This window comes from Pinus tabuliformis, chromosome 7, assembly GCF_031772625.1.
Source record: "Pinus tabuliformis cultivar Carrire ecotype Pingquan chromosome 7, CPIR1, whole genome shotgun sequence".
In the NCBI taxonomy this organism is placed as follows: Eukaryota; Viridiplantae; Streptophyta; class Pinopsida; order Pinales; family Pinaceae; genus Pinus; species Pinus tabuliformis.
The window spans coordinates 1634795792-1634801791 of record NC_142293.1 but is presented as its reverse complement, the minus strand read 5'-3'; positions in this window follow the sequence as shown (position 1 = coordinate 1634801791).

Sequence of the window (6000 nt, the reverse complement as noted above, 5' to 3'; positions counted from 1 at the left end):
AGGATAACTAGGAACAGGAGTCGCATTAGGGATATTATAGCCTCCTGGAAAACCAGGATTAACCGAACCGTACTGGGGTTGTTGAGGTTGTTGATAAGTGTACCCAGGATACGGTTGATACTGGTAAACCGGCTGCTGGACAGCTTGCCCATGTTGGTACTGTCCCTGGTACGGTTGATGAACAAATTGAGGCTGAGTAGTGACAACCGTACTTATACCAGGCTGACCTATAGGCATCTGGACCGTGGTTTGAATCGTAGATCCAGACAACGGTAAAGATGTCTGAGGAGTGGTTGCAGAGACAGTAGAAACCGGAGCTGTCGATACTCCAGAAGTAAGCGCGGCAGATGTAGCGGTAGTTGCAGGAGCCATTTGAGATGGAGTACTAGGTGCAATTGGCGGCTGAGTAACTACCGAAGTTACAGAAGTTTGAACATTTGACTGGACGGGTTGCGGTTGCTGGGGTGAACCAGAAACTACGGGTTGTCCAGCTTGAGGTACCAACTGTATACTTGGCTGCAACACCTGTTGACCCTGTGATGGATCCCACACTATCATTCCGGGGTATTGACCCGTAACAGGTTGAGGATACTGAGATCCATAACCGGATTGAGGATAGGATTGATAATTGAAAGGTACAGTTCCCATACCTTGAACATATGACTGACCTTGAGGTGGTTGATAACCTTGACTCGAGTATTGACCTTGAGGTTGATAACCTTGAGGTAAATACGGATACTGGGGTTGACCTTGACCTTGAGGTTGATACCCTTGAGGTTGATACCCTTGAGGTAAATATTGATACTGAGGTTGACCCTGGGGTACATATTGAGGCTGGGGTTGACCTTGAGGCATGTATTGCACCATAGGTACATACTGACCTTGAGGTTGCCCCCCAGACACGATTTGTGTACCTTGAGGTTGCCCCCCAGACACGATTTGTGTACCTTGAGGTTGCCCCCCAGGCGTTAACTGAGGCTGCCCCCCAGGCGGTAATTGGCCACCTTGAGGTTGGGAAACGGGAACTGAACCTGACATCATGTAAATGTCTCCTACACCCAATGGTATATTACCATTGTTTCCAGCTAATAACCCATGATCAATGGGTTGAGGAGATGCCCCCGCAAAGGTACCAGAAAGTGATTGATACCCGGTGGGAACAGAAGGACCGCCGTGTAAGAAAGATTCAGGAGTTTGAGTAAACACGGACGACTGACCAGACATATTTACAGGAGTATAAATACCTCCAGGTGGAAAGGGAGTACGAGGTGTAGAAAAACCTACCCCTGAGTTGTCTAAATAATTGGTTAACGAAAGGTACCAAGTCGTACTTCTAGGAGGACTGTAAAAGATAGATTCACGCTCCCTGAGCTCAATAGTAAGTTGATCTTCAAGGTTAGAGACGCCTATTTCTTCCTCTGGAGCAAGTTCTTCGATAGCAATCAGACCAGTAGGAAGATTTTCGGTGATAACTCGTTCTACTCTTGGTGAATCTAGAACACTAGAAGTTGGAGTAACAGGTTCAGATATTTCAGGTTCTTCGCCTGTATCACTAGTAGACGAAAAACTACCAGCAAGCTCAGAAACTGTAACAGCTTCGGGATTATAACCTGTCTCTAGACTTTGGTAATCTGGATGGACTACCAAGGAAGATTCTCCTTCTTCAGGTGAACCTACTCTACTGCCACTAGGAGGAGTTACAAGGACCTTCAAACCTTCTAGATTACTCGGGTCGTCTCGAGGAGGTTCACCCCGAAGTCTACGGGATCTCCTCAACAATTCGGCCACAGAAACAACTTCAGGAGACTGGCCCCGAAGTCTACGGGACTGTCTCGGTAATTCCGCCACAACTAAAAACTTTTAACTACTACACACGAAAACAAAGTAAAATCTCAAATCAAACCACCTAAAGTCTCTAAAGAACCAAACAAATTTGAAGCACACGCCTAAAGAATCTAGGGCGTCAAACCAAGCACAAACAGTAGCCTTCCAGACCGAAAACGCTAGTTGGAGATGAAACCCAACATCGCCGGATTCAGTACAGAAGTGGCGGGTGGAACAGTTACCCCGGCAACCTGCTTAATGAATAGACCGGCACAAGTTCCTCCACTTTAACCGTCTTGAGTGAAGTGAACCCCCCGGAAAATCCAAGTGAGTCTAGCCGACGTCTGCTCCAGGTACAGTGGGATCTTCCCTCCACCGTCACCTCGGTAGAATCCTAAAGATAATGGTCACTAAGGCTACCAACCGCAACAAATGCACCTGGGGGAACAGTCTACACTCCGACAGCACGCAAGGGCAGAGTATCAAGCTCAATCCCCTTGCCGGTTCCTTGACAATAATCCAAGGTTTAACGACAAGTGACCCCTGGCTCCTCGACAATGGTTAATCTGAGGTTTACCATTTGTAATACGTGCGTGTCTGGCGTCGTTCCCAACGAGGGAGGATTGATCCCTTCACTGGTTCGGACACGAGCTCGTGCTTCTCCTTTAAGAGGAGCTTTCCCAGAGTACAAATGAGACAATTGGATTTATTCTATCACAAGATAAGCTACTTGTTTGATTTTGTTGTCTTGGAGAGTTAATTACTCTCCTACTCCAAGACACTAGCCTGATCTAAATTGGTGTTTCAGAGCCCTAGTAAATAAAAATTACTACGTTGATTTTACTTTAAGCGTTAATTTTATGGTTTTTCTTAAAGACAAAAGGTATCGGAAATGAAACCAATGGTGTGTAGACTCGAATCAAACCACTACAAAGATGCACCTAAGATGATTTACGCTACTTTTCTCTTTCAATGAAACTCCTAACTAAGAGAGTTGGAAAATGCAAATTTTATAGAAAACAACTTTCTTAGTAAAGACAATCAAAGAAACAATTCTCTTTATCTTTTCAAGCATACAAACATGACCACTCCTTACGTGCACGAATAATTCTTTTTCTTTCAAAATCCCTCAAAGCTACTTGAAACAAAACTTTTCAAAGGAGATGTTTTTGTATTTTCTCTTATTTAATAAAGCATATAAATCTATTTTAACGAAAATCAATCTCAAAAGCTATAAAATCTATGAAAAATTGACTCACAAGCAAATCAAAAAGAAATTTACTCTAAGCAAACCTAACGAGGCAAAAGCCTACAAGGATGATTCTAGGTTGTTTTACTTGACCAAAATCAAGCCAAGGACCAGCTAATGCAGAATCAAAAGACTATTCAAAACAAAACTCAAATCTTTTTGTTCTTTTTGTAAAATGGAATTCAATACTCAATCAACAAGTACTTCGAAATTTGCCAAAGAGACAACTCAAAGGTAAGTTGCTCTCACAGGTAGACTTTATGACAGGTCCGACTTCTAAGAAGGCTGACAAAACCAGAGAGATCTAAGGCTTGACAACTTCTACCGCCAAAATCACTACAGGACCTACTCAAAAATCAAACCCTAGGGCTTAAACTTCTATGAAATCCACTAAAACACTCAATGCTATCGAAACAAGTTCAGGTGAAGATCTTTGATAAGAGGCTAATGGATCTGGGCAGTAAAAACTAAGAAAAAGCAAAATCTAAGAGGAAAAATGCAAAAAATGGAAATTTCTTAATTTTTAGCAGGGTACGCAGGCAACCTGTTAAGCCAGGTGCGGGCCCACTCTGTGCACACAGCAACAGTGCGTACAAGTACGCACTGTGCAATACTCAGAGGGTGCGTACTACTGAAAAAACCAAGAAAAACTAAATTCAATCTAACCCTAAGCTAACCCACCCAAATACAAAGTCACAGAGCCAAAAAACAGAAAATAAATGACTTTTCTCAGATCAAAGTTGCATACAAAGGAAAAGACTTTCACATCAATGGATTCCCCAGTGGAGTCTCCATTTTGTCAGGCGGAAAGATTCGATAGTGCGGACACAACCAACCTCCCTAGGAGCCTAAGACTCTCTAGTGACAAACAAGACAAACAAGAGCAATCCTTCTCTAAACATGCATTTACTATATAAGAAATCAAGTGTTTAGATCCTACCTGTAATCCAACGCTGTTGCAGTAGTCCAGCCTCGCTGATCCGGATGAGCTCCTCCTTCACTTCGAAACCTGCATTCACTAACAATCAAACGATTAAATAGCACTTGATAATCTCATAAAATAAAACATGTTTAACACATAGACCAAGGAGTACATGAAACAACTCATAAATAACAAGTTATTGAGAAGAATGGACTCATTTGCATTAATAGGAAACAAAAGGAACAATTACAACTTGAGCCTTGGTGTTGTGCAAGTCCCTCCCAGGGTCCATCAAGAGTTCTCCTTTACTTTGACAAAGCTCACCCACTTCCAAATAGAACAAGCAAAGATGGAAATCTCTCCTCACAAGCTTCTAAATGGGAGTCCTAATTCCAGCAGCATCTACCCTTAGAAATGTTTAGCTTCCAACCTCCTCTCCCTCTGGTCCATGCCTGTATTTATAGTGCTCTAGAGGAAGTTATTTAGGTCCACCATCAATGGGATAATCCCCTCTTTGGATGGGATAGCTCCCTTATTGATGGGATAAGTTCCTCTTTAGTAGGGGTACATGAACCATCTGGAGGCGCTCAATACACGTCGAACAACCTTCTAGAATGCTCTAGAAATGACCACAAGTAACTTTTTAAAGATAAAAATTGCGCATTTTGACCTTTACAGGGGTACGCACCTGCCCCTTTACATACAGAGCGTACAAGTACGCAGCTTTTGTGAACATTAGGTGCGTATCTGCAGGTAAGGTTGAGAGAACCTGCGTACCCAGAGATAAACACATTTACAAAGACTTTATCTCTTTATTGAAGTTTGACATGGAGAGCAGAGGCATGAGACTTGCCCAGGAGGATAGCATGACTGTTGATAAAGCCATACTAACTGTAAATAGCCATGGTGACATTTTTTAGTGTAACACCTAGCTTTACAGAGAAAAGGTTGGATTTTTGTGGATTGGTGTTAAGGAAGGACAAAAAGAAGTGCAAGTTCCTCGAGTGGCCACCCTAGTCCTTCTCAATCATCGTCCCCTGTAGTTCCCCCCTTTTACGAAGGCACGGGGTTTGGGAAGCTTGTTCTCTGTTTGAGCCTCCCCTTGTGTGTTGGTAGCCATGTTTGGTATCTCTTTCTTTCATGTTGTTTTCTTCCCTTCTTCCTTTTGGCCCTTAGCTTTACAAAGAAAAGGTGGGATTGTTGTGGATTAGTGTTTAGGAAGGAAGAAAAGCAGTGAGAGTTCCCGGGGTGGCCACCCTAGTCCTTCTATATCGTCTTTCCCTGTATTCTCCCCCTTTTGTGAAGGCACGGGGTTGGGGAAGTTTTTTCTCTATTTGAGCCTCCCCTTGTGAGGCGGTAGACACGTTTGATATCTCTCTTTCTTTCATGTTGTTTTCTTCCCTTCTTCCTTTTGGCCCCTAGCTTTACGAAGAAAGGGTGGGATTGTTGTGGATTGGTGTTCGAGAAGGACGAAACGCAATGTGAGCTCCCAGGGTGGCCACCCTAGTCCTTCTCAATCATCGTCCCTGCAATTCCCCCCTTTTTGCAAAGGCACAAGGTTGGCGAATCTTTTTCTCTATTTGAGCCTCCCCTTGTGGGTTGTTAGCCATGGTTGATATCCCTTTATTTGATGATGTTTTCTTCCCTTCTTCCTTTTGGCCCCTAGCTTTACAAAGAAAAGGTGGCATTGTTGTGGCCTGGTGTTTGGGAAGGACGAAATACAGTGCAAGCTCTCAGGGTGGCCACCCTAGTCCTTCTTGATCGTTGTCCCCTTCAATTCCCCCCTTTTTGGGAAGGCACGGGGCTTGGGAGGCTTGTGCTTTGTTTGATCCTCCCCTTGTGAGCTGGTAGCCACGTTTGATCTCTATTTCTTTCACCTTGTTTCCTTCCCTTCTTCCTTTTAGTCCCTAGCTTTACGGAGAAAAGGGGGAATTGTTGTGGACTGGAGTTCAAGAAGGATTAAAAGCAGTGCGAGCTCCTAGGGTGGCCACCCTAGTCCTTCTCG